Here is an 18,693-nt window from a genome sequence, read left to right as displayed (position 1 = left end):
GCTGTTGGCGGACATGGATAGGGCGTTCGACTCTTTGAGCTGGACGTACTTATTTGCCCTTTTGAGCCGTCTGAACTTGGGGCCCCGCTTCTTGGCGTAAATACGGCTCCTGTATATGGATCTCACGGCAGCAGTGCGCGTGGGCGGCGACATCTCCCGATCCTTCAGTATACAGCGGGGTACCCGACAGGGGTGCCCCCTCTCCCCGTACTTATTTGCACTCGCAATGAAACCCCTCGCTGCATGGGTGCGAATTGATGCCCAGTTGAGGGGCTTTCAGTGGTTGACTGGAGAGGCAGATAGGATAGCCCTCTACGCCGATGATGCACTGTTTTTTCTCACTGATTTGGATCGATCGGGGCCCCACATTTTGCGGATCCTCCAGATTTTTGGGGAAACATCTGGGCTTTTTATGAACCCCGGGAAGTCCACCCTCTGGACTTTGGGAGGCCCGCAATTGCTTGGTGAGTGGGCCGGTGGGCTTCAAGTGGCTGTAACCGGAGCGAAGTATCTGGGGGTGTACCTCTCGGAGGATGCATCCGTGGCCATGGAGCGCAATATTACCCCTGTCTGGGACCGCACAAGGGAAGATCTGAAGGCATGGGCCAGGATGCCGCTCTCAATTCAGGGCCGTTCTGCTATTTTTAAAATGGTTGCGCTCCCGCGCTTGTTATATCAATTACAGCATCACCCGGCACTGGTTCCGCAAACTTGGTTCCGGCGCCTGAATGCGGTGCTGAGCGGCTTTCTGTGGGAGGGGGGCGCTGTGCGGGTTGCGCTGCGGACCTGCTTTCGCTCCACCTATACCGGAGGCCTGGCTACGTCGGACCTACTGTCCTATTACCAGGCTTCCCACCTGTACTGTATTGCATTTCTTTGGTTATTAATTCGACTGTCTATTGCATTTGTAACTGTCTGCATGTCAAAGCCTGCGATAATTTGTTCTGGTGACTGCCTCTGGATATCAGAGGATTACTTGATGTATTCCTATCATGCGACAAATAAAATCTGTTTAAAAAAAAAATGTAATTCTCAAAAATAAATGTTAAATTTGTTACAATAAAATCAATCAAAAAACATGTATATAGTGTACAGCGGCTTCAACCAGAGGCGTTCCAGTGCTAAAAGCAGAGATTGGTCACTGAAAACAAGTTAAAACGATAAAGGCTAATCTCTCTTGAAAAGAAAGGTTTTGAGATCCTTCTTAAAAGCTGAAACAGAGGTGGCTCTGCGGAGACTAACTGGGGCCGCATTCCAAGGTTTAGCTGTCAGAACTATAAAGGATCTTCCAACCCTCTCTGGCTGTAGAGAATTTTGGGAATTGCAAAACACTGAAGAATGTTCGACCAAAGGGATTGACATTGATTATATGGGCGGAGTCTCTTTCTTAAGTAGGTGGCTTCTTCTGTCGAAAGGGCCCTGATTGCAAGAGTAAGGGCTTTGAATTGAATTCTCTTTTTTCACAGGAAGCCAGCGAAGCTGTTTCAGATGAGACTGCTGGTAGGGAACTCTACGGATCAGTCTAGCCGCTGCACTATGGACCATTTGAAGTCTTTGAATTAGGTAGGCAGGACGGCCCAGATGAAGACTATTTGCACTTTCCTAGCGGGGGGTTACCAGCGGATGGGCCACTCTTATGTATATCCTCCGAGATCAAATGCAGAAACTCCTTTAGCGATTTAAGTTTAGCGAAGCAGATTGATGGCACTTGTTTAATTTGATGGAGAAAGAGATGCTCACATCAAATGCTATTCCCAGGTATCTAGCTGTGGAAGGAGCGGTCAGGGTGGATCAATTTCCTCAGGCCACCAAAGACGAGGAGGAGGTGGGCCACATGAACAAAAGCAAAGAATGTCAGCCTTGTCAGAATTCAATTTGAGAAAATTGGCATCCATCCAGCCAGCGACTCCCTTTACAGAAGGCGGAGTCCAAGTGTTGTTAGAATGACAGTAGAAGTTGTGTGTTGTCCACATTAAACACCACCCACACCCCCCCAGGACTCAATGAGTATGACCAGCAGTGCCAGGTAAAGACTGAACAAAGTAGGATTTAGAGCTCAGCCGTGAGTAACACCAGATAGAAGAGGCTTAGAGTGGGATAAGAAAGGATGAAGAAAAACTTGCTGGGATTTATCTTCCAGAGGTGACAAGCCAAGAAAAGGCTGTGTAATTAATTAAACATTATTCTAAAATAATTAAATACCAATTTTTAACAAATTAAAAAGAAATTTCTTAAACACAAAATAAAAATGATTTCAAAAATAGTTAGCAAAAAATAAACAAATGTTTAAAAGAAACTGTTAACCCTTTCGCTGCGGCGGCTATTCCGCCGCAGCGCTAACAGGGCGGGGCGGCCGTGCGGCGGCCACATGCTGGTGACAGAACTGCTCCGTCACCAGCCGCGGTTGAGCTGTGCTCGTGATGGAGCGGTTCCGTCATGGCCCGCCCCGCCCAATAGAACCCGCCGCGCAGGCGTGAAATCAGCGCCGCGCAGGCGCGGCGGCCGGGCCATGACGGAACCGCTCCGTCATCAGCACAGCCCAACCGTAGCTGATGACGGAGCGGTTCCGTCATCAGCAGGGGAGGGGTTAAAATAGTTCAAATGTAACACTGCAAAACACTATTCAGGCAAAACTCCTATAAAACCCAACAACTTAAAACATCAAGAAATAAAAAAGGAAATGAAAAAGGTAATAATATTATTATAAATAAATTAACGTCTTGAAAACTTTATTTTAAAACACTTTCCACCCAAACCCAGTATAAAACCCAACATCTAAATAAATAAGAAACTACTTTAAAAAAATCTTAAACATTCATTTAAAATACTACATGCCCAAAACCCTTATAAAATCTAACAACCTGAAAAGAATTACAATTACAAATGTTAATAAAATAAAAAATAATCAACTATAAAAATTAAAGAACAATTCAGTAGAGCAGAAATTCGAGGAATTACAAAAATTAAACAAACAATAAAATAAATTACATTTGTAAACAAATAAATTATGTTAAAAACCACAATATAAAAATAATAGATATTTAAAACTTCTGTATTATTGTTAAAAGAAAGAAAAACAATATACTTCCCATCCGTCGTCTGAACTTCAATATCATAGTACCCACAACACTATAACTTCAATAATAAGTACCATCGATATTCTGACATTCTTATTTACGATACACATCAGTCCACTTACTTTTTTTTTTTTTTAAAACCTTTATTGTACCTTCACATAATTACACAGTCACTCGCCTACAACCCGAAGGGCCAGCCGCTAATAATTGAGCATTGGATGTCGTGCATGAGGATAAGTCCATACTTTGATCACATTGCTGAAAAGTAAAAGGTTCATCACACGGCAAAGTAAAAGGTACAAAACTGACGTTATGTTGCTAATCAGTAATGGTTATAGTTTTCTGTTTTTTTATGAAAATAACATAAAATAACAATAAGGAAATCACATTGCGGTCATCCATAAGTAATTAGTGCTGTATAGCTGTATTGAAAGTCTACCCGACAGTATGCGTTGCTATTTATTTTCACAGATTCAAACCCAAGGTGACGGGCAGTAACGCCCATGTACCTATGTGTCACTGTATAGCAGTCCCAACCCTGTCTATCCATACTGCCAACTCTCGGGACCCGGGCCCCCTCCCACTCACAATATCCTCTCCCCTCTGCAACCCTCTCTTAACCACTCAGCCTACCTCCCCCTCTTCATCTGACTCCAATGGGTCGTCCTCTGGCAGAGGATCACAAATTTCACCTCGGTACACATTCCATGGGGTCCATATCTTGTTCCACTTCCCCGGGCATGCACGACTCAAGTATACCGCCCTCTCCATCACCATTATCTTGTCCATATTCATGCACCACTGCGACTTCGTCAGTAGTTCTGCCGCCCCCCAGCGCTGAGCGATATCTCTCTTGGCCACTATCATGCCTAACGTAACCCAGAGTTGGCCACATCTGGACAGGTCATTCGGTCCCCACACGTTTCAGAGACATTGCCGCAGTTCTGGAAGTAGAGAGGTCTCCAGAGTCTGTGACACAGTGCGCATTATTTGTATCCAATAGTCTTGGAGACGTAGGCAGTCCCAGATTGTATGGAAGAAGGACCCCTCCTCCCCACAGCCACGGAGACAGTAAGGATGTTGTATTCTGTGGATGCGATGCAATAGTGTCCTTGTGTAATATACTCTGTGTAGGACCTTAAGCTGTACGAGTCTCGGCCTGGCTGAGATGCCTACATCTTTTGGGGACGGTAGTGCCTCATTCCATTCGTGTTCGTCCAGGGCGTCCACTTCCCCTCCCATCTTTCTTTCAATGAGGTCAGTGGGTCAGGTAAATTGTTGAGAAGCTTGCGGTATGTCAATGATGTCGCTTGTTCAATCATGAAGTCAGTTAGGAGGCAATCCTCCAGTGGGGATGATTCTGGTATATCCGCCCCGGAGGGGATGGCCGTGAGTAAAGCATGGCGTATCTGGACATAGCGGTATGATTCTTGTGGCCCCAGTTCGTACAATTCCTTCAGGCGGTCAAATGTGATAATCTCTTCCCTTTCCCACATGTCACCTACCGTGGATATCCCAATGGTGTCCCAGTAAGAGAAGCCCCTGCTGTATCTCAAGTTTCCTAAGGCACGGGTATTCCAGAGCGGGGTGAGTTTGGTAATTTTCCCCTTCCAGCCCAGCGCCGCTAGTGCCGTATGCCACAGCGCTGCGGTAAGTCTAGTAGGTCCCGTTAATTTTCGCACTCGCCGTTGGTCATAGAGCGGGGCCAGCACGGTGTTGGTACCCAGTTGCGCCCTATCTGCTTGGAAAGCTGGGTCAGTCTGTGGAGCATGTATCCACTGGTTAATGGGCTTAAGGTGAGCCACCCAGTAATACAGGTTAAGATTCGGTAGCGCGATTCCACCATCATACCAACCCCTGTGTAATTTGGCTTGCGCAATACGCGTCGGGCGATTGCACCACAGCAGACCAGAAACTACTGCTGCCACCTTTTTGAAGTACCCTGGCGCCACTGGAAATGGCGTGTTTTCAAGTATGTATAGGAAGCGGGGTCAGGACATCATTTTATATAGCGCTGCTTTTCCCAGCATTGTCAAGGGCAACCCCGCCCATAACTTGACGTCTTGTTTAAGCCGTTCCAAGGGTGGTTACAGATTCAGTTGTGTGAATTCCGTTGGGTCCATTGTAACATGGATCCCCAAATATTTAAAAGAGGAGCCAGCTAGCCTTAAGGGGCAGTCGGGGCCTAGCACCGGGACCGGGCCTTTCATAACATACATTTCTGATTTGTTCCAGTTGATCGTGTAACCTGAAATTTTACCATGATCATCACACAGGTTCAAGAGCACTGGTACCCCACGCTCGGGGTCTGTTAAGTACACCAGCATGTCGTCCGCGTAAAGGGACAGCCAGTCTTCCCAGCCTTCCTTCCATTGTATCCCTTTAAGTAGGGGCGTTTGCCTTATCAAATTAGCTAGCGGCTCCAGGGAGAGCGCAAAAAGCAAAGGTGAGAGGGGGCAGCCCTGGCGGGTGCCTCTCCCCAATGGGAATGTTCGGGAAATGTGCATTTGCTACCACATGCGCCATTGGTTTCGTGTACAGCAGTCTGATCCATGATATAAATTTTGAGCCGAAGCCCAGACGGACCAGGACCTCGAACAGGTAGCTCCATTCCACTAGATCAAATGCCAGTTTTGCGTCTAGGGCCAGTATTACTGCTTGATCGTGGATCAAGTCTGCTCTCGCCAGTACCCCATGGACCCTGCGAAGGTTCAGTGCCGTGTTCCTATGGGGCATAAACCCAGATTGATCTGGATGTGTAAGATCAGGTAGATGTGTCATCAACCGGTTGGCTAAGAGCTTGGCCAAAATTTTACCTTCCGCGTTCAGCAGAGAGATAGGGCGGTATGAGGAGCAATCCTCTTGTGGTTTCCCGGGTTTGGGAATCGCTATTATAGTGGCCATCCTCTGATCGAGCGGAAGTTCACCCCTTTCCAGGCATTCCTCATATATGTTGAGTAAATATGCACTGAGCTCCTCTGACTGAGACTGATACCATTCTACTGGAATGCCATTTGGTCCAAGAGCTTTGCCACGTTTGAGCACTCGTATAGCCAACTGTATTTCATCTCTAGTTATGGCCGCATCTAAGTCGGCTGCTGCTTCCGGCTGCAATACTGGGGTTTCTATCCTATCTAAGTCAAGTCAAGTCAAGTCAAGTCAAGGAATTTATATAGCGCACTACATACCCAGAGGGTCTCAAGGCGCTTAAGGAGGGGTGGGGAGTTACTTGTCAAATATCCACGTTTTAAGTTGCTTTCTGAATGCTAGGTGGTTCTGGGTAAGGCGAAGGTAAATGGGAAGTGAGTTCCAGGTTTTAGCTGCCAGATAGGAGAAGGATCTACCTCCCATGGTGGTCTTGTTGATGCGAGGTACAGTGGCAAGGGCTTGGTTGGAAGATCGAAGCTGGCGGGAGGGGGTGTAGAAGGACAGTCGTGTGTTGAGGCATTCTGGTCCGATTTCGTAGAGTGCTTTGTGTGCGTGGGTTAGGAGCCGGAAAGTGATCCTCTTATTGACGGGAAGCCAGTGGAGGTTTTTCAGGTGACCAGAGATATGTTCTTTACGCGGGATGTCTAATATGAGCCTGGCTGAGGCGTTTTGGATTCGTTGGAGTTTTTTCTGGAGTTTAGCGGTAGTCCCGGCGTAGAGGGTGTTTCCATAGTCCAGTCGGCTCGTGACCAGAGCGTGGGTGACCGTTTTCCTAGTTTCGGCGGGGATTCAACGAAATGTTTTTTTGAGCATGCGAAGAATGTTGAAGCAGGATGAGGAGACGGCGTTGACTTGTCTGTTCATTGAAAGTGAGGAATCCAGGATGACGCCCAGGTTCCGTGCGTGGTCTGTCGGGTTGGGTGCTTTTCCAAGGGCTTCTGGCCACCAAGTGTCGTCCCATGCGGAGGGGGAGGTACCTAAGATGAGGACTTCTGTTTTATCGGAGTTCAGTTTCAGACGGCTGTGTTTCATCCATTCGGCTACTTCTTTCATTCCTTCGTGTAAGTTAGTTTTGGCGGTGCTAGGGTCATTGGTGAGTGATAGTATCAGTTGAGTGTCATCAGCGTAGGAGATGATGTTGAGGTTGTGTTGGCGTGCGATGGCCGCGAGGGGGCTCATGTATACGTTGAAAAGGGTGGGGCTGAGTGAAGATCCTTGTGGTACACCACAGATGACCTCAGAGGCCTCTGACTTGAATGGTGGGATGCGGACTTTCTGGGTTCTTCCGGTGAGGAACGAGGTGATCCATTCCAGTGCTTTTCCTTGGATTCCGATGTTTCTGAGGTGCTGTAGAAGGGTGCGATGGCAGACTGTGTCAAAGGCTGCGGAGAGGTCGAGGAGGATGAGGGCGACTGTGTCTCCATTGTCCAGTAGAGTTCGAATGTCGTCTGTTGCTGCGATGAGTGCGGTCTCAGTGCTGTGTTTTGCTCGAAAGCCGGACTGTGAGGAATCGAGGGATTTGTTGGCTTCGAGGAAGGCGGCGAGCTGGTTGTTGACAGCTTTCTCGATGACTTTGGCCGGGAATGGAAGGAGCGAGATAGGGCGGTAATTTTTGAGTTCGGTGGGGTCCGCTGTGGGTTTTTTCAGAAGGGCGCAGAGTTCAGCGTGTTTCCAGCTTTCCGGGAAGGTGGCGGATTTGAAGGAGCAGTTAATGACGTCTCGGAGGTGCGGTGCTATGATGGAGTCTGCTTTGTTGAAGATGTGGTGAGGGTAAGGGTCTATGGGGGATCCTGAGTGGATGGAGTTCATGAGGCGGATGGTGTCCTCAGTGGAGATTGTGTTCCAGTCATTAAGGATGTTTGAGGGGGGTGAAGTTCCAGCAGATGGTTGGGTGGGTTGGTCTCCGGGTTGGTTGTCGAAGCTGTTGTGGATGTCTGCAATTTTGTTGTGGAAGAATGAGGCTAGGGAGTCGCAGAGGGCTTGAGAGGGGGTGATGTCGTTAGAGTTGGCCGAGGGATTGGTAAATTCCTTGACGATGTTGAAAAGTTCCTTGCTGTTGTGGGCGTTGTTATCTAGTTGTTCCTTGAAGGCGGTTTTCTTGGCCTTTCGGATCAGTTGATGATGTATGCGGGTGGCGTTTTTGAAGGCGTCCTTGGTGCTGGTTGTTGGGTCTTTTTTCCAGGCCTTCTCAAGGGAGCGGCAGAGTTTCTTGGATTTCTTAAGATCATCGTTGAACCATGAGGCCTTGTTGCTGCCAAGTTTGCTTTGTCGTTTTTTCAGTGGTGCTAGGATGTCGGCGCTGTTGGATAGCCATAGGGTGAGGTTGGTGGCGGCTTGGTCGGGGTTTGAGGAGTGGGCTGGGGGGTTTAGAAGAAGCGATGAGGAGATCTGGTCGATGGTGATTTTGTTCCAGTTTCTTTGCAGAGTTGGTTGGGGGTGGTTGTTGGGTTTGGGCTTGTTGTAGGTAAAGTGAACGCAGCGGTGGTCAGTCCAAAGGAGATTCGTGGTGTGGCCGAAGGAGACATGATTGCTGGAGGTGAAGATAGGGTCGAGGGTGTGACCTGCGATGTGGGTGGGGGAAGTGACCAGTTGTTTAAGTCTGAGGTTGGCGAGGTTGTCCAGCAGGGTGGTGGAGTTGCGGTCGTTGTTCTTTTCAAGGTGAAAGTTGAGGTCTCCTAGAAGGATGTAATCTTTGGAGGGGAGCGCGTGTGGAGTGATGAAGTCCGTGATGTCCTCACTAAATTGTGCGCGGGGTCCTGGAGGCCTGTAAAGGAGGGTGCCTCAGAGTGTGGTCTTGGGGTCGATGTGGATCTGGAAATGAAGGTGTTCAGAGTTGGCGAGATTGACGTCAGAGCTGGTTGAGATGTGGATGGATTTCTTATGGACGATAGCGATTCCTCCTCCTGTGTGGCCGGTACGGTCCTTGCGCATGATCTTATAATCTTCTGGGATGGCAATGGTGATGTCTGGGGCGGAGGAGGCGTTCATCCATGTTTCAGTAAGGAAGGCGACGTCCGGAGAGATGGTGTCTAGTAGATTCCATAGGTCAATGGCGTGCCTGTGGACCGATCGGGTGTTGAGCAAGATGCATTGTAGGTGGTTGGTGTTGGGAATCTGAGGTGTGATCGTAGCGGAGTTGTTGACGGTGCAGAAGAATTTGCAGGAGTAGCATGAGAAAGGTCCATGGGTGTGTCCAGGAGCGGCTTGGACGCAGTTTGGGGGACGGCCGGGGTTAAGGGCTAGGAGGGTGGTGGCATCGTAGGTAATGCGGGGGGGCTGGGAAATGCGAGGGCCAGGGGGTATGGCGCTGGGCGCGGTCCAGGCGCGGACGGGCGTAGACGGGCTTACCTTTGGCGCACCTTCGGCGTGGCCGTAGCGCGTGGACGCTGCACGTGGGACCATCTGACATAAATGGACAGTGGAGGGGGCGGAGCGTGGGAGGGGCAGCAGGGAGGCGGTAGTGAGGCTGAGGGGCGGGCCTGGGGAGATCAACAACAACAAAATGGAGGGTCCGAGGGGAGGCAGACAGGGGTAACAGTAACAAAGATATAGTGAGTGAGCAGCAAGCACAATCAAAACTAAAGCGCTACACAAATACAGCGGCAATGACACCAATAGCGCTGACGGAGGCAGATAAACAGCAGAGGCGCTATGCGTGTGAGGCGTCCAAATACAAGCACAGCAACAATGATCCCAATAGCGCTGAAAGGGGCAGGCAATCAACAGAAGCGCTACGCGTGTGAGGCGCCAATATGCAAATATAGCAGCAGTTCAGTCTTCAGCGCGCTGCTACGATACCAGGGATCGTCGCAGCTGAGGGACGGGAGGAGCGTGGAGGAGCGGCCGTACTGGAGCAGGTCCAGGTGGTCACAGTTAGGCTGGGAGAGAGGAAGGCTCAATGAACGTGGGTGGGAGGGGCAGCAGGGAGGCGGTAGTGAGGCTGAGGGGCAGGCCTGGGGAGATCAACAACAACAAAATGGAGGGTCCGAGGGGAGGCAGACAGGGGTAACAGTAACAAAGATATAGCGAGTGAGCAGCAAGCACAATCAAAACTAAAGCGCTACACAAATACAGCGGCAATGACACCAATAGCGCTGACGGAGGCAGATAAACAGCAGAGGCGCTATGCGTGTGAGGCGTCCAAATACAAGCACAGCAACAATGATCCCAATAGCGCTGAAAGGGGCAGGCAATCAACAGAAGCGCTACGCGTGTGAGGCGCCAATATGCAAATATAGCAGCAGTTCAGTCTTCAGCGCGCTGCTACGATACCAGGGATCGTCGCAGCTGAGGCACGGGAGGAGCGTGGAGGAGCGGCCGTACTGGAGCAGGTCCAGGTGGTCACAGTTAGGCTGGGAGAGAGGAAGGCTCAATGAACGTGGGTGGGAGGGGCAGCAGGGAGGCGGTAGTGAGGCTGAGGGGCGGGCCTGGGGAGATCAACAACAACAAAATGGAGGGTCCGAGGGGAGGCAGACAGGGGTAACAGTAACAAAGATATAGCGAGTGAGCAGCAAGCACAATCAAAACTAAAGCGCTACACAAATGCAGCGGCAATGACACCAATAGCGCTGACGGAGGCAGATAAACAGCAGAGGCGCTATGCGTGTGAGGCGTCCAAATACAAGCACAGCAACAATGATCTCAATAGCGCTGAAAGGGGCAGGCAATCAACAGAAGCGCTACGCGTGTGAGGCGCCAATATGCAAATATAGCAGCAGTTCAGTCTTCAGCGCGCTGCTACGATACCAGGGATCATCGCAGCTGAGGCACGGGAGGAGCGTGGAGGAGCGGCCGTACTGGAGCAGGTCCAGGTGGTCACAGTTAGGCTAGGAGAGAGGAGGAAGGCTCAATGAACGTGGGTGGGAGGGGCAGCAGGGAGGCAGTAGTGAGGCTGAGGGGCGGGCCTGGGGAGATCAACAACAACAAAATGGAGGGTCCGAGGGGAGGCAGACAGGGGTAACAGTAACAAAGATATAGCGAGTGAGCAGCAAGCACAATCAAAACTAAAGCGCTACACAAATACAGCGGCAATGACACCAATAGCGCTGACGGAGGCAGATAAACAGCAGAGGCGCTATGCGTGTGAGGCGTCCAAATACAAGCACAGCAACAATGATCCCAATAGCGCTGAAAGGGGCAGGCAATCAACAGAAGCGCTACGCGTGCGAGGCGCTAATATGCAAATATAGCAGCAGTTCAGTCTTCAGCGCGCTGCTACGATACCAGGGATCGTCGCAGCTGAGGCACGGGAGGAGCGTGGAGGAGCGGCCGTACTGGAGCAGGTCTAGCGCCTCCCGTGCCATGTCAGTAGACACTACCCGTTCTGGGGTATAAACTTCCTCAAAATGTGCCGCCAATGCTTCCACTATCCGTTCAGGGCTTGTCTGAATTTCGCCGTTGCTATCTCTCACTTGTTGGATCCTTCTGGAACTACCCCCCCTCTTATCGAGCTAGGCCAGCATCTTTCCCGCCTTATCTCCCACATCGCATATCCTGTTCTGTGTATCAGTTATGTGCCCCTTCACCATCTGCCGAACATGTTCCGTGTATAGTTGTTGGTGGAGTGTGAGTGTATGCGCCGTGTCTGTTGTGGGGTTTGCCTCGTGTAAAGTTGTCAAATCGCGCAGTGTCGATTCGAGCTTAGACTGTTGGGCTGCTTGCTCCTTTTTGTGGGCCGTGATGGAGGTTATTGCCTGCCCCCTCAACACCATTTTGTAGGCCTCCCATAGCACCTCTGAAGAGGTAACGGTGGCCACGTTTTCTTTGAAGTATTGTGTTGTAGCCTTCTGGAGGGTTTTCCTAATTTTCGGGATTTTGAGGTACGATGCCTGAATGGGATATATACGGTTGCAAGACTTTTCTTGGGTGGAAACTGTTAGGGTGATCGGGGAGTGATCCGATATGCCTCTAGGATGAATGTCTGCGGTATCGACGTGTTGTAAGCCGTCACCCAGAGCTAGAAAGTAATCAATTCGTGAAAGATTGTTGTGGACCGTGGAATGAAATGTGTATTGCCTATCTTGGGGGTGGACGTGCCGCCAGATGTCTACTAGGCCCATTGCTGTTAGGAAACGTTGAAACCGGGAGGGTCCCCCGGTCGGGCCCGTCGCTGGGAATTTGTCAAGTTGTGTGTCTATTATAGCATTAAAATCCCCTCCCAAGATTACATCGCCTTCGGGGAGAGACAACAAAAAGTCACTGAGTGACGGAAGCATTATTGAGTGAAGGGATGGCGGGACATATACCGATACCACAGTTAGGGGGTGACCCTACCATTGACCCTGCATAGCTGCAAAGCAACCCTGTCCATCAGTTTTCGTGGTCAGTAGGATAAATTGTGAGGATTTTTTACTCAAGATGCCAGTGCCCCGGGAGCCCGAAGTGAATTCTGAGTGGGCCACCATCTTGTACCCCCTCCTGTCTAAGGCCTTAGAAGCCCCCCGTCAGGTGTGTTTATTGTAATAGCGCTAGGTGGGGTTTTTGTCTCTTCAGCACGTTCAATACCAGGCCACGTTTCACCTTATCTCCAAGTCCCCTTACATTCCACGACAGCATACGAAGGGGGGAGCCACGTGACTGTGACTCAGCGTTCCCCGCATTACGTAGCAGACCATCCGCCATTTCCAGTCATGCAGACACACACAAATGAATCTAGGAGGGGTATCCGGACCTTTGGGTTTCCCCTTCCAGCTATATTATGTACACAAAAAACACCTGTTTCTGACCGACATAGTGAATTTCCAACCAACAACCAACAGCCCCCCTCACCCACCCCCTCCCTGCCTCCCTGCTTAACGGACCTTCAACTGCCTGCCTCCCCAACTGAGCAGAGCGCTTAACCCATCCCAAAAACAGAGTACTTGCACGTTGGGGGAGAGTGTCTCCCCGAGCAGGCGGCCTCCCTGCTCCCTTCAGGGTACCCAGGCCAGCGTCCATCCATGCCCTTTGTGCAAAGTTGGTCAATCAAGGAGTCTGCGTCTAATTTGTACACGGGTTGTTCACATTATTTCCCCGCGGCAGGCTCAGATAGTTCTTGTGTCGGCGATTTACTCCCGCCTCTTCTGTCTGACGTTTGTGAGCCAGTCCGGCTGTTGTCTCGATGTCCGTGGTTCGTTCTGCTGGACCTACGCGGGGGATCCACATTGCGCCAGCAATCAAGCCAGTCTCTTGCCGCCTCGGGAGAGTCAAAAAACCAGATCTTCTTATCGGCGACCACCCGTAGCCGTGCCGGGAAAAACATGGAGTAGGGTAATTCTTGCTCGCGCAACGTCTTTTTTACTTCTAAGAATGTCCTTCTCCGTCGTGTTACCTCTGCCGTGTAATCTGGAAAGAAGGATATTCTTGAGTTTTGAATTTGAATGGCTGGCGCCACTCTGGCCGCCTGAAGAATGGTGTCTCGATCTCGAAAGTTAAAAAGTCTCGCCAGGATCGGACGCAGTGAGGCCCCTGGTTTCGGTTTTCCTCCTGGTACTCTGTGGGCCCGTTCCACAGTGAAGAAGTTTGGGAGACCCCTGGGGGCTAGCTGGTTCTTGATCAGGTCTTCCACGTATAGATCTATAGCACCCGTGGTTTCAGATTCCGGGACCCCCAAAATACGGATGTTGTTCCGCCGGGAGCGTCCTTCATGATCGTCCAGCTTTTCCTTGAGCAACTTGTTATCGGCTTGCAGTTTCTCCATTTCCACCTGTAGATCTGAGACATCCTCCACCAAGGATTTAGCTACCACCTCCACTTGCTTCACCCTTTCGCTCATTTTCTGGAGGTCCGCCCGGATAAGGGTTACTTCCGTTGCAGTCGCCCCCACCGTCGCCTGCACCTGGGCCAAGGCGTTCAGTACATTTTCCAGCGTAGCTTTCTTCGTACCGTCTCCTTCTGTGCCTTTGCCCATAGACTTGCATTGTTCTGTCTGGGAGAGAGACTGTTTCTCATAGGCAAATTTATCGAGCTTAGCTTGGGTGGAGCTATTTCTGGACCCTCTGCCCGCCATGTTCACACCCCAAGCGTTCAAGCACTAGTGCACGCAGCCTGTGGTAATGTTCTACTAAGGGATTGTTCGCAGCGAGTGGTCGACGGGGCCGCCCGAGTTTCAGCGGCACCTCGTCCACACAGTAGCTGGGCTTTTCCGGTCTGGATCCTCACAGTCGGGTTTGCACCCCTTCTTTAATTGCGTTGGTATACTTAGGATCCGTTGTCGAGCTTGCGGAGACCTCGGCCCAGGCCGCCCAGCCCGGCAGTCGAGAAAGTTCGTGCCCACAGTGGCGGATGTAATATAAAATGGCGGCGTCTACGCACTTGTTTTCAACTTCGGTTGCCGTTGGCGTCGCTGTTACCCGCAGCAATGTCTTATCGTTAGAGCGATATGTTTAGCCCTTAGATGATCTGCGGGGGCTTCGGACTCTCACTGCTGTCTTCGCTTAGTTCGTACTCACTACGGGCACTTCCGGTTGACAGCACCCTCGAGGCCCCACTTCCGCCCGGGCAGCATCCAAACCAGCCGCCGCTGCTGTGCTCGTGGCACCAGGCCGCGTACGTAGGTCGTCTTTTCCACCAGTTCCCGGGGCACCGCTGCTCCAAAACTTCTCTGCCATGTGCCGTTTGGTCACCGGACCCGAGGCACCTCGTCCGGGTTCGTTGTTGAGCGGATAGGCATGCGGATTGATGCGGGAAGCCGCCTTACTCCGGGAGCCTCTCTAGGTTGCTGCCGCCATCATCGGCTGCTAGCCTCGCCCCATCCACTTACTTATTTATATTTTATTTATTTATTTGCGTGTTTATAAAGCGCTGTGAATAAACTCCCGTAGGGGTATCTCCGCGCTGATAACAACCGGTAGGAACTGACAATAGAAACAATAAAGTTAAAAGTGCAGTAAAAAACTCCTATAAACCAACAAATGCTAATTAAAATGAGTTAAACAGGAAGGTTTTTAAATGTTTCCTAAATTGAAGGTGGTTAAGGCATTGTCTCAATGAGAGAGGAAGTGAGTTCCAAAGACTGGGGCCTACTACGGACAGAGCCTTGCCACCTAACCTTGATTTGGTTATCTTTGGGACACTCAGTAGCAACTGGTCACTGGATCTAAGGGCCCGGGTAGGGACATAAGGAACAAATTTTCTGGCAAGATACTCTGGTCCCAGTTGATTGAGGCCCTTGTGAATGATGCAGCAGGTCTTGAACTTCACTCGTAAGCGTATTGGTAACCAGTGAAGTTTATGAAGTAGTGGTTTTGAGGGGGATCTGGGGGGTGCATTTAGCACCAGCCTAGCTGCTGTATTTTGCACCACCTGTAGGCGATCCAAGACCTCCTCGTTTGCACCTGCCAAAAGACCCTTACAGTAATCAAGGCGACTTATAATCAGCGCCTGAACTAAGGTCTTCCTATAAGAGTCAGGGAGGAAGGGAAAGATTTTACGAAGGAGACCAATCACATGAAAGCAAGATCCTACAGTGATATTAACATTTTGCTTCATGGACAGCTCCGGCTCCAATCTGACTCCTAAATTCTTGATTATATCCTTTTCCAATAGAAACAATAGTAGGCGGATTAAAAAGTGTAAGATACAAGGATGAGTATTACACTTCCATCCATTTAGCAGTGACTGTATGATGAAGACCAAGAAGCTGGTCCCACCAGTTCTACTGTTATTCTTATCACACTCCTTGAGTGTTTCGCATGATCCTCGCTCATCCTATACAGTATCCTTTGTGTTTTCAGCATGTTTTACACCCGAGTTTCTACAGGTTGAATAAACCCTCTTGAACAGCCTTAGCGCTCACCCCTACCTCCAAACAACCTTCTTTACTCAGGAAGGCTGATGGCACTCAGGTGGAGAGAACTCGCACTTCATTGTGTCAATGTTCAGAAGAATGCCTTGAGCCAGTGCCATTGGTACCTACTGTGAGAGACATCACCTTGCACAAAATCTGGTTCTGAAGCAGCTAGAAAGGGACATTTGAAAGAGAATCCACCCAAACCGGTTCAGAAGTCTTAGGCAGTGGATCCCAAACCCTTTCTGGAAAATGTCTATAACAATGGGATCCTCATCACCCCACCTTTAATCTAGTCCCACGCTATTGTTGACCACATAAGAGAGTGCTCCACGATGCAATCAAACAGTTGCTTTGTCCGGGAGTAGAAGCCAGTGTGTGACTGACACAAGGAGCTGATATCCGCACAGAGCGAAGCCAAGAGGGTCTTGTGTCATGAAGGGGCTCCTCTGAGTCCTCTGCCCCTTTTCGGAGTTTGCTGCATTGAAGGCTGTACATGAACAACTACTTGTGTCACCTGGGAAATTGCTGCAGGCTTAGAGATGAGTGCTGCTGATGCTGACGCAGTAAGATAGGAGCATGTCACAACCAAGTGAGAAGCCCTGATCGACCTGGAGACGTCAACTGCATGGGGACCCCATGGCGAGGAGGTCCCCCAGATGCCGCAACTACCACCCCAGGATGTGCAGTAGCCAGCCAGGAGAACTGCCAATACTGAGACAGGCCTTTGTTATGCAGACCCACCACAGATACAACTTTCAATACCCTCGTCCTGAGTGGGGCTGCAGAATGTACAGCCCACATATGAGAAGGGCCACTCCCATGAGGGTGAGAGCCCTTTCATGCCTGCATCCTTGGCCAAGCTGCTGCATGTCCCACCGGGGACAAATGCGGAACTTAGCCTGCACAAGGGAGTAAATACTGAATTTGTGCAGATGGGGTTGCAGTGCTTGCTAACACTTTTTTCCAAGAAGGAGTAAACAGACGTTAAACTGAGGTTTCGCAGATTACCTCTGAGAGACATTAGGCTTGCTGCACCTGTGTCTAATCCATGATAAAACCCCATAGCGTGCTGGGGATTATTAATATGGAGAATTATCATAGTGGGTGGAAAGATGGGATGCCGGGAAGACAGTGGGAAGTAGGGGATGTAGAGCCTCCTGCCTATGGCAGTGTAGTTTTCAGCCCTGCATGTCTCTTCTATTAATTTGTGGTATTTAGTTCAGCTGTGTGAATAAAACACTTTCCAGTTTTACGAAGAGATGAGCACCCAGCTGGAAATTACTTTTTGTGGCTGTTGTTTGACTTTGAAGCTCTTGCCCCATCACTTCTACCCTGAGGAGATCACTACCCTTAGAGTCAAGTACAGGAAGGCTTGGTCTTGGCACCCTTTGCAGAGCCCTAGTAGGATGGACCCCAGAGCTCCAGTGGCAATTGACCTCAAACACCATAGTTAGGGCTAGTAGTCCCTGTGGCCTCCAAAATAGGGACTGATAGTAAGTCTTATCCAATCCCAGCCTGGTGGATTTCCTCCTGCAAACCCCACAACAATAACACTGGACTAGCACTTTCACTAAAACTACTGTGTAGCTGTAGCACCAAAAAAACAAATTATCATACCACTCCTACCCCCTCCGGAAACCCTCCAGTGAACATTGTAGGAACTTTGCTCACAATGTATGCCCCCATCCCCATCCCTATATCTGCTGGTCCCCATCTACTGTATTTTATGTCTGCTGGATAATCTCATGTTTTGACGTGCTCTTCACCTTCCTGTGATTCAGCACCCATCTCCTCCGTGTCCTGTGGCGAGCCCTGTATTCCATCTATTCGACCAGCGCCATGAAACCATTTGGTGTACGTGAGCTCTACAAGTTCAATCAACATACCATAACATTCCTTTCACACATTGCAAATCGCCTACTTTAGTTGCTTCTACGCCTCCCAGAGATGGCTTTCGCCTTCTCCTCCAAGGCATCACGCTTCACCAGATCAGTTTCATCCATAACATTTCTCTGAGTCATGTATCAGTACCACTGTCCTGCTCACCAGTATCTTTTAGCCTCTTTTCTTCTTTGATGGATTTGAGGAATCACCTCTTTATGTTCCCTTGAGAAGAATATGCATGAAGGATGACAAAATTAGTAGGAAATGTCTTTAAGAATTTTGTGACTGATCTGAAATTTCTTCTGAACAGCATCGAGTTAGTGAGGTTGAGAACACTTGCAATTTAGGCCCTTGAAGGCCACCCCCCCCCCCCCCCCCTTTGCTTGGGCCAAAGCCATCAGCTCCCCTTTTTTCTTTGAAATCATGCACCCTTGTGAATATTGTGTCATATTGTGATTATAAATAGTGGAAGTTACTTTCTTTGTCCCTTTAGCTCACTCTATCAGTGCACCTAGTCTTGACAGCGTAGCAATAGTTCTACCTCTGATAGAATGCTTTCTGGCCTTCAGTCCCACGCGGCAGGCTCCTAAGCTGTATATTGTTTCTTCTTGACCGATTCTCCAGGTCCTCTTGTGTGAGTTGCAACTCCTCATTCTGTTCCTTCAGTGACTTAATAATTCTACACATTTCAGGCTGCTCTTCTGATCGTTCATCAACTGTCTTTTTGAGATGGTGTACCCTGGCTCACACGAAGAATAAATTACTCTTTAGCTCTTTGATAAAGTTTGAAAGCCAGCTTTAATTATTCCGATCTCTAATGTGATTTGGTGAAGGAAATGCTGCAGAGGGTCTTTTGTTATAAGAACTCTTTCTAAATCTGTGGCTGTGCCCTCTATGGTTGATTTGGTGTTGGGTCAGCATGTAGTTCACTATGTTTTTTCTAGTTGTTGAAGTTAGCATTCCTCTAACTGAGGGTTTCCTCCTCCTACTGCTAGAAGCCATTGCCGCCACTTATGGACATCAATCATTCGCTGA

Source organism: Lissotriton vulgaris, unplaced genomic scaffold (genome assembly GCF_964263255.1).
Source record: "Lissotriton vulgaris unplaced genomic scaffold, aLisVul1.2 SCAFFOLD_341, whole genome shotgun sequence".
Taxonomy (NCBI): Eukaryota; Metazoa; Chordata; class Amphibia; order Caudata; family Salamandridae; genus Lissotriton; species Lissotriton vulgaris.
Note: the sequence above shows the minus strand (reverse complement) of the source record.